Source organism: Lichenostomus cassidix, chromosome 4 (assembly GCF_008360975.1).
Source record: "Lichenostomus cassidix isolate B80296 chromosome 4, HeHo_3.0, whole genome shotgun sequence".
Taxonomy (NCBI): domain Eukaryota; kingdom Metazoa; phylum Chordata; class Aves; order Passeriformes; family Meliphagidae; genus Lichenostomus; species Lichenostomus cassidix.
In genome coordinates this window covers 40,955,585-40,966,726 of record NC_139484.1, presented here as the reverse complement: position 1 = coordinate 40,966,726, position 11,142 = coordinate 40,955,585, and the positions used below count along the sequence as shown (strand labels likewise).

The following is an 11,142-nucleotide window of genomic DNA, read 5'->3' as shown; positions in this document are numbered from 1 at the left end:
GGGCCGGGTAGAGGAGCAGGATCACCTCCCTTGGCCAGCTGGCAATGCTCTTCCTAATGTTCCCCAGGATACCATTGGCCTCCTTGGCCACAAGGACACTGTGCTGGCTCATGGACAGCTTGTTGTCCACCAGGAACCCAGGTCCTTCTCAACAGAGCTGCTTTCCAGCAGCTGAGCCCCCAGCCTGGGCTGGTTCCTGGGCTTATTCCTCCCCAGGTGCAGGACCCTGCATTTTCCTTTGTTGAATTTCAGAACATTCCTCTATGCCCAACTCTCCAACCTGTTGAGATCCTTCTGAAGGACAGCACAGCATCCTGGGGTATTGGCTTCTCCTCCCAGCTCTATGTCATCATGGAATGTGCTGAGGATGCATCTGCCCCTTTATCCAAGTCATTGATGAACAATGGGCTTGGGGGACACCTTTAGTGACAGGCCTCCAACTAGACCCTGTGTCACTGATTGTGACCCTCTGGGATCTGCTGTTCAGCCAGTTTCAATTCATCTCACTGTCCACTCATCCAGACCACACTTTCTGACTTTGTTGAATGTTGCACAAGACAGTATTGATAGCCTTGCTGAAGTCCAGGTAGACAATATCCACTTTTCTCCACTCATCCATCTGGGTAGTTGTTTCATCATGGAAGACCACCAAGTTTGTCATGGCCTCCAGAATGAGATGCTCTATCACCTTTTCAGGGATTGAGGTAAGAATGACTGGCCGGTAGTTCCTTGGGGCCTCCTTCTTGTCTTGAGGGTGACATTTGCTGTCTTCAATCATCCAAACTCTACTGATACTGACAGCCTTCCAAAGAGGATTGCGAACCGCCTCGCTATGGTGTCCACCAGCTCTCTTGGCACTCTTGGAAGAATTACATCAGAGACCCATGGTCTTGTGCATGTCAAGTCCCTCTAGGTGTTCTCTAACCCAATGCTCCTTGAGCCAGGGAAAGTCTTCCTTCCAAAATTCTTTTATCCTGCTATCTTGGGTCCAACATTCATGAGGACTGATCTTGTCAGAGAAGATGCTCTTTGAACAAATCCTGAAGGATCCTTTTTAAACAAGGCTTCTTCTCTGTCTTCCCTTCTTTCACTCTTCAATCCCCTCTCTCAGATTCGCATTCCTAACCACTGCTAAAGTGAATGTTAGATGCTGTCATTTTCGAGTTACAGGACATCAACACAACATATTAAAAAATTTGTTCTTACTTGTACTGTTACAAAATTGCAGTACAAAAAGAAGGTTTAGAGTTTTTATATCTTCCCTTCTGTAAATATTGGTTTTAATTTCATTTTCAAGTATTTTTATGTTTTGGGATGGGATTTCTGCCCTGTTAAACTGGCCTTGAGTTAACTTTGTGAAGAAGTCTATGTAAGTATACTAAAATACAACATTTGATTGTGAGAATTTTCATGCCTAGTTCCAGTCTGGAGTGAATTTTACAGCTAGGTTATAAATCCTGGAGAACAGAAATTTATAATAGAAATGCTTTTAAATCTGCCCACTGAACTGCTGCTGGAATGATTTTCTACACAGTGTAAAGGCCATTTGAAAGTTTTCTATTTTCCCTCTGTAAAGACAAACAGATCTATTTCAGAAGGTGGAACTTGTGAATAAAATCAAAATTTTTCATATAGTATCCTATTATGAAAGCTAAATTCAGTTCATTCAACTATCAATTTTCTCCTAAGAATTGTGTTGCCGTTCTGAACATTATATTTTGCTTATTGAAACTGACAACAGGCAAAGCAAAGTCTTATGTAAGGGGACAGAGTAACACAAATAATCAAGAATATCAATATGTTTCCTAAGATTCAAAAATACTATGTGATCTCATAAACACATGAGCATTTCTTTTACAACTAGTCTGATAAAACCATCTTGCAGAAATTTTCTCTTTTAATTTGATTGAGCATAGAAACAAGCAGCTCCATATCAGAATTTATTGTATATTTTCCTGTTTTCTTAGGGAAAGAATCATGCATGAGGAATTGGGGAATGTATGATAGTAAAAGTAATGACACTTCACTAACAATAAATATAATTCATTTCAAGAAAATTCATCAAATTCCTGTTGGTTTATGTTTTATAAGTTTTCTTCAGTATGTAAAATATTTGTTAAGGGCATAGGACTGTATATTTCTGCTAATCTAAGAATCTGTTTAATGCTTAAACTTCATAGCTGTTTCCTGAATACAGGTTTTATCAATTTTTATCTTCTTGAGAATTTATGTGTTACATAAACGAGCATTAAAGACAATAAATCAAAGTGGAATACCTTGGAATGTATTTTTCCCAGCCACTTATTAAAATCTGCTTTATGGAATATACAGGATATATGATTTCTGTAGAAGCAGATTGAAATTGTAATAAGTAATTCTAGTCTTTCCTGTTTATCCACAGATTAATCTTCATGTTTCTACATATGTAGTCTACAAATATTTCAGATTTTATAGAGCAGATGCACATTAAACCAATCCCTTTGATCAGCGTGAGAGACTAGCAGATATTTTCATCGTCAGTCATACATCTACAAGTATAATAATCTTACATGGGTATACCTTGCTTATAAATACTAACTAGCACAAACTAATAGGGTATTAATTTACTATTTGATAAAAATGTTTTTAATTTAGATGACAAAAAGGCTTCCATACACATCTCTTGTCACCCAATATATTTAGAAGTTTGTAAATCAGACTTGTGAATTCATTCATACTGAATGAATATACTGTAATCCACCACTGAATGTGTAAGCAGTGATGAAAATACATGACCTTTTCAGAAGAGCTCACCATTGGTCTACTGTTACCATTGAAATCAATATATATTATTGATATTAATAATCTTTTGAACACTTATTTGAAAGAAGTAACATACATGGAAGATACTAGACTGTTGCTACAGACTTCATTTCTTAGTTTACTGATAGGTGTGAAAGTCATTTCACTATGCTACATAATACATCTTGTTATATGAGTATGATATAAATAATAGCATGTGACAGAGAAATACACCATGCTAACCATCTAAAACTTTGGTAATTATATAGCCTGGTCTTTTTTTGCTATTTCTGTGATGTAAAATTTTGCTAGTTTTCCAACTGACATAGGTCCTCTTAATTTCATTGTAACTTGATTTCAGAATATTAGACCTGCAGTTCTTGCATATTCTGTGCTTCTATTTCTCATTGAATGTGTTGAAAATGAAAATATACTAAAGCATTACTGTACTATGTGTTTCTGAAGGGAATGTTTTGACTAATCAGTATACATTAAATAAGGGAAAAGAGCAAGTTACCTGATTGTTCAATTACAAACACCTATTGATATGGGTTTCCTTCCAGGTGTCTTTGTTACATTAAAGAACCCCATAATATTTGTGACATAAGATTTTCATATTTGCAACTTCCATGAAGTCATGCTAGCAGGAAAAAAACCCTAGAAATTCTAAAATATCTAATGTATTAAGGACAGAAAGCAACCTATAAATTTCATCCAACAAATAGGAGATTGGATTTTTTTTTTTTGCTTGTTTGATAAAATTGCTAAGCTGAAGAGAGTTCTTCAGAATTCTCAAGTTTGTAGTCCTCAAGAGAAAATAGTAGTTCAACATGACAGGTAGACAAATGGAACAGAGACTTTTATTAAATTGTCCTTAATTCATTGCCAAAGGAGTACATTAGAAGTCATCATTCTTACTCTCAAATCTTCCATACATAAATGTCTAAGCACCAAACTCCGCCAATAGAAAAAGGGATAGAGTATTTGATTTTAAGCATAACTTGTTATGCCACTTGACAAGGATGGCTAGAAGAGCAAAGACTGTAAGAAATTTACATTTAAATATAGGACTTAATGCTGTGCTTATATTTGATCCAGATATTAGAAAAAAATATGGGTTGTCATTATATAGCCTCTTGACATGCATGTACTATGTACACTATAAACTTCAGCTAAATTATGATTCACAAGAACACAGAAGGTAATATACCATTTTCCCAACCTTTAACAAATTCAGGAATAAAAGGCAATGTTATCAGACTGTGACATAAGAAATTTACATTTTCTAATTGCCTGCTGTTTGAATTTCAACATTCTGAAACTAGCTACATATGCAAAGCAAACCAGGGAAGGCTGTTAGAGTACAGAGTTTGAGTACTATGTTCAGCACATTAAAATGTCAGTAAGGTTTTCCACCATTTCTGCCCACCATTCATCATTATTTATTGCATTATATTTAAGAGAAATATAGCCACTCCCTTAAAAACAAAAACAATTAAAAAACCCCAAATCAAACAAAACAACCCACAAACCCCACAAAAAAAAAATCAATACAAAGAACCACAAAGAAACAGCAAACAAAACTAGAAAATACTGATAGATAGTTGTAGTTCTGGGGAACTGAAGCCATGGTTGGATTTATAGTGGCAGAATCAGTGTCAGCATTGAAAAAAATTATAACAAATCTCTTGGCCTTTCAGTCTGGAGACTGAAAGAGGGAACATTGGTTTAATGTAAAGACTGTTCCAGTGAAGCACATAACTTAAACAAAAACTTACAAAAAGTTTTTACTAATAAGTAGCACTTTACAAACTTTGGTTTTTTACTTAAATTGATGTACATACTTTTTGACTTTGTCAATTAGAGATGGAAATGTGTGATTAGATTTTGGCTATGTGTTTCTCTGTCAATGCTGTTGAGAACAATTATATTTTACACTGAATATTTATGAAAATGTCAACAGTCTCAGAATACTCAGTTGTATAAATATAGCTAAAATACCCTACTTTATTTTGTTGTCAATATTGCAGTCATCTAGAAAGAGCAAGTAACACTGTTACTGAGGTGATTATCATAGATGAATTATTGAGGTAACAGATACAAGTAAATTGCTTTTTATATGAAAACACTACATTGATATCCACAAATAATGTACGCAGTCAAACAGGATGAGCTAAGAAGCTCAAACAATTTATCAGCACAAGTGAGCTCCTTGCAGAACTATTTATATGCGTGTAAACAGCAACATATATGATCTCAGGGTTTTTTTCATAGAACGTATAATTTTGGTTGTTTTATTTTTATTCAACTCTTGTGACTAAAACTTGGCCATTCTGTGGTTCTGCAAGGGAAAACTGTCATTTTTGCATTGTGTGGCAAGCTGTGGCTAGCTAGCTTGAGATAGTTCAGGCTGATATTTTGTTGAGTGATGGTTTGAACACAAGAAAATGTGGAGACTAGAAAAATAAAAAAATAATCCGAAGAGAAGAAATAATTTCTGCATATCTTTAAAGACCAAAATAACCCACTGCTGCAGAGAGATCTTACAGGGTTGAGTAATTCTGAGATTAAATAAGAATTTTATAGAAATATACAAGAATACAAATGTTTGCTGTTTCTGGATGCAAGGCAAAGCATCTAAATGTTTTTAAATCCTTTAAAAATGTTTTTTTTTTAATAATTAAAAATCATTGTAATTATTTTTTAAAAAGTGAAAACTGCTATTCATCCTTTCATGCTTTTGTTTGCTTTATACTCTGTAGAAAGCTAGAGAAATAAGTACAAACTACATATGACAAAGAATGAGATGAATATAAGATGACATTAATATTTTCTTAAGTTCTCCATAGTTTTTCAAAATAATTCTGAACTCATAAGAATAATACATTCACCCCAAGAAACACAAAGAAAATACTTTTGTTTTGACAGGAAGAAATAACATTGCAAGCTGTTTGCCATGACCTGATCACATGAAGTAAGAGACATATGTGTCAGTTTATTGAATGCAACATACCTATGCCAAAGTTTTAGAGTGTTTAATACTCTCAAGAAAGCAAATACCGAATGGTTTCTGCTGCTCCTTCACTTACTGTCTCTTCTAACTTTCTTCCATGAAGTCCTGATAAGGAGTCCAGGGAGTCTAAGAGAACCAGGGTAGTTCTCTTAGAACCATTATTTCTGATAATGTTTTTTGCCAGAGGGGTAGGAAGACAGAAGGTGTGAAAAAAAAAATTGAAAAAGGCAGAATACAGAAACAGTGTTTGGCAAACGCTTGGTGTATGTCTCACTTGTTGAGAACTATTTATTTCTATTAGTCTATTTATTACTATTACTCTTCTGATAATATCTTTGTGGCTTTAGGCTCATCAGTTCTGATGGACAGAAATCATTACAGGCTATGAAAGCTAAGATGTGTGAGCATTTTCAAAATTCCAGCTCCATGTTCATACCTGGACTGCACCTGCTGTCCATACCCTTCTTCTCTTTTGTTGTTGTCTGAACAGGTGTGCTCTCACATTTGCACACATTGCCATCGACACTCTCATTCTTTATTTTTTTAAGGTGTAAATCCTGAGGACATAAGTGTTTTTCTTGATCTTTCTTCTCTGGACACACAGATAGTTATGGCTGTATACTAATTTATCAATGATTTTTAATTAATCAGGAATTATTCAAACATCAGTATAATTCCTAAGACCATAGATTTTTACGTTATGCAATAGTCTTCTTAATTAAAAATACAACAAAACATTCTGTATTTGTACATTATAAATATATTTCTTGATGCAGAATTTGATATCCACATTTCATGTAATGTGTCTATACATTCAGCTGACATGTCAGGCTGTGTTAGTATAATATGTATCTGCAGCAAAATAGTCTTACTAGGTACAAAATGAAAAAAACTACATTACCAGCTAAATGCCTTACATAACACAAGGTGGTCAGCAAAGCATGAAAGTGCAGAACGAGGAATCTCAATAATTAATAAAAAGTTTAGTAATTCAAATTTTAGTGTTTAAAAGCAAAAATTGAAAATATTATTTTTTAATTTCCCTGATTATTTTATACTTTTTCACATGCTTGCATTTTTAAGTATAAATCACTGAATAATTTTACAAAATCACATCTTGAACTTTTTTCAAAACTTCCATCTTTCTTTTAACATGCAAGAGTAGCATGTACTAGCTATTTTTAAATCCATTTAACCCAATAACTGATCTTTCATTTTCAGGGGAAAAAAAAAGGAGTAAATGGAAATCCTATTTCTCAGCTATTCCTGAGAGAGATGGCGTACAAACAGGCAGATTTACCCAATGAGGTGCTTGCAACGCACTTGAAGGCAAGATAATCATTAATTCATTTTAGCATAAATGTCTGGGTGGCAAAGACCGTGGAAACGAGAAAACATCTGTGAATTCAGGAAAATAAAAATAAAAATCCACTCATATCTTGAGTGGAATTTCTCAGCTTCATGACTGTGGTAGTGCTAAATAACTCTATTTGGCAGTGGTAAATGAAAATAACTTCTCAGGCTGAAGCTCCAAGACAATTTTTTGTTTTGTTTTGTGGCCCTGGAAAGCCATTAAGATCTAAACTACAAAAGAGGGTTAGGTCATCTGTTTCCCAGCTCTGAATTAAAAACCCCAGTTAAGTGCCTAGAATTGCAATGTGTTATTTTGACAGACTCCATACAGACAGACAGACATTATTCACCCAGTAAGGAAATGAAAAGATGGCAAAATTTCATATCTTCCACCTTAATACTACAAACATTTTCATACATTGTCAAGAATTGCAGGTAATTGTGGCTAGCACAGGTTTTTCCCATGAGAAGTTTTCTTGTGTTTTGTAAATAAAGATAAAGTTTGGATGTTTTTGGAACAGTGTCCCAGAACTTGGGCAGTGCAGGCCTGGCCAATCAGGCCTGGGGGAAGGCTTCTGACTGACCAATCTGGGTGACTTTTGAGAACTCTATATATGTGATGAAATCAAAACAATAAAGGTCATTCCTTCTTGCCACTGAGAACCGATGCATTCATTACTCTGCTAGCTGCTCAACAGCGACAGGTAATGATCTTACAGTATACATGTAAGTCTCCACCTACTTGAAGAAGAAATTCATCATGTGGTTCTCAATTTTTAGCCTGCAAAATTTTAAGGAAAAAAAAAAGCATATCTAGAAAAGTATCTTGATCTTTTCTTTTAGGGTGGCAGTGTTCTAGAAATTATGTAGCAAGTTATTTAGTGCTGGCCTCTACCTGGGATTGCAAGGTTTATGTTTAGCTCCTTCTTCTGCATCAGGACAGCTCAGTCTGTTGTCTTTTACTTGTGTACTGCCATAATTGCATGTAGGTATTTTGAGCTGTGCTGGCCTCATGACTCTCCCTTTTGAAGTTCCACAGTTCAATACCCAACCAAACGGATAAGCAAGAGCTTCTTCCAAGAGGCAGGGAGAGGAGCATGACATCAAAGTGCAGTGATTAGGGTTCTCATCCAGATGGAAGGGGTGAAGGTGTCTTTGTGCTTTTTCATTACACAAGGGACTAGACCGAAGGCTCCCCCTTCTCCATTATTTCCCATTCCAGCTGGGTACCAGTCTGCTTTACCTTGATGTCCAATCTGAGATTTCTGTAGCCTGCTCAGTAGCAGGTTTAATGTATAAAAATCAGGTACATATGATATTTTTACTCACAAGCTAAGTGCCTAGCGCTGTTTTAAAGCCTGAAGTTTTAATCATATAGACCTCAATCCTGCTTAAATACTGCCAAAGGACCTAACCCATTTTAGAGGAGCTAGATCTTCTACTGCATGTCTGAGGCTGGCACACCCCCCTTCACTACAATTCTGTGCTTGGAAGTCATGATAAAGATGATTACATGAAAATCTACATTCAGCAGTCTTCTTAGAATACACCTGTTTTGTTCAGAACTTCTCCATGCGGTTGTTGCTTTTACCTCCTCTACATGTGTCTAGTGCTGTAGGAGACATCACATTTGAACAGCAGCTGGGCTTCTTTGACTGAAAAATGTCTTTTTGATCCATAAATAATGGAGCAGGATTTGTACCTAAATCATTGAATTATACACTGGAGAAAGCAGCTGGGGAGGGGGCAGAGGAATGGCCTTAAAAATGTTGTGGTCTTCATATTAATTCTTGGTTTTGTCTTAAGTAAAGAATTTAAAGTCAATGTCCTTACCTAGAACTACTTTTTGGTTTAACATTTAGTAACATAATTTAAAATGTGCATATGCTGAGCATTATTTGATTGCAAAAATGACATTCCCAGACAGTGCAGTGAAGTATGAAGACTAAGGCTCAGTAAGGGTTTGTGTCTGTCCTGTGAGGAGCAGATAAAATATCCTTTTATTGCAAGTGTTCTCATCCTTTCCTCCCTCCAAGCCTTTCAGCTATAAAGCTGCAGTCTGATTTAACAGCTTTTCTTGCAACTTAAAATAAGTGGTTTAAGCATTTAATATGTTGTAGAACTGCTATTTTGTTTCTGTCATTTAGTCAAGTTCTTCACATTCTGACAGCAAGACCAAACACCCAATGAAGAAAAACAATACAATTATATATATATTTATATATACATGTACCAGGAAAAAAAAACAAAACAAAACAAAAATTACCCAAACAAAAAAATGCAACCAACCAAAAAAAAAACCCAAAACAATACAACAAAAAACCAAAAAACCCAACAAAAAAAGACAAAAAAATCAAAACAAAATGAAAACAAAAAAACAACAAACCACCCCAAACCCCATCTCAAATCCATCACTGTAGAGAAATAGAATGTACCAATTGATGACAAAGAAAGACTGAATTTGTAACCTACTCTGCTGAAAAATAACTAAGCAAAAAATCTTGAAAGAACTAGGAAACAATTTTTTTACTCAAGTACATCTTTCCACTGTCCTTTATTAACACCATTTTCATGCACAGCATCCTACTTTACATGCAGAGTAAGATGTTCACCTTTTCTGCCAGAGAAGCAGGAAAATACTTCCCATTAGAATAAAACCCAGTAGCTGAAACTGTTGCCAGGGTCCAAATATTGTGCAGACTACATCCTTAGTGCTCAGAAACACTGCCCATACAGAAAATGCGGGGAGCACATCTCACTCATTGTCTCACCTGACCAGTAATCACATGTGTACAAAGTTGATTTGCAATATTTCTTTTTAATTGTATTAGATTAGTAAATAAATTTCACAAGTTAGAGATTGCATATAAGACATTCATATCTTAGTGCATAGATAACTGCAGTGCTTGAAGCTAGTTTTTTTTCATAGTCAGTATTTATTTGAACCTTTCTATATTAGTCTTTCTCAGCTTCTATTTTGCGTAAAACATTTTGGAAAAAAGAGGGATCGTGGAGCTGCTATTAAGAAACAGAAATTAAGAATTTTTATTTGTGTAGGGTGCTTCATTCACAGTTCAGTGACACTCTAGAACTGAACTTTTTCAGGCTAGTTGGTATAACAGCTAAATATGCAGTATATGAACATAACAATGTAACATATGTAAAAAAAAATCTAAACCAAACAAAACCAAAACTACTTAAACGTAAAACATAATACAATTAAAACACAGAAGTATGTGTATGTGGATTTATAGCTAATTAGCTTCCCCAAGAACATTTGGCTTTGTGACTGATGATGACAAAGAATGTATCTTTTAATATTTTAAATATTTCAGAATGTTATAGAAAGTTGTAGCAATGAAGAAATTGCAAATATTGAAAAGAGAAAAAGATTAAGAAGAATGCATGTTTTTCAAAGGATGGTTTTTAGAATTAAACTGAAATTTGCAATTTCGTAGTTTGCTGCATTTAACCTCCTAAAGACATCTATGGTAGTTCTTGCGACATTAGTACACACAGAAAAATCATGTATACTTGTACAATTTGAATGTGTATGTCAGAGGACCAGATTCAAAAAGCAGTAAGGGATAGTGTAGTGAATTCACTCAGGAATATAAATCCAGATAATTGCCTTTTCTTTGTTATACTGCTTTTTCATTTGTCTGTTTAAACTGTTCCAGGAATTATCTGGGCATGGAATTCTTATGATGTGACACTGGAACTGAGTCTTCTGTAGCCAATATTCTTTAATAACAGAATATTTTGCCTTTTGGTCCTTGCATCAAAGGAAAACCTAATGTATTAAATCATACTAGTATATCAGAATTTTAATATTTCTCCTCTGTAAGAGAAAAATTCTAAGCTTCAATTTATGAAGGAACTTGATCCTATGAGTTTTAAGGGAAGAAAAGCAGAAAGGAAATTAAAAGATTTGTACTATATTTCTTAAAATGTAGACTTTTAATTAAGTTTTTAGTGTTGGGTTTTTTTATTTT

The 11,142-nt window shown here is 34.7% G+C and overlaps 1 long non-coding RNA gene across 1 annotated transcript; it reads left to right on the top strand.

Annotated features, from left to right (window-relative positions):
* Positions 1-414: 414 nt before the first annotated feature.
* Positions 415-5,759, top strand: LOC146438320 (uncharacterized). Its single transcript, XR_014852059.1, has 2 exons — positions 415-586; positions 5,710-5,759. It is a non-coding gene; the product is annotated as an uncharacterized LOC146438320 (long non-coding RNA).
* The last annotated feature ends 5,383 nt before the right edge of the window (positions 5,760-11,142 follow it).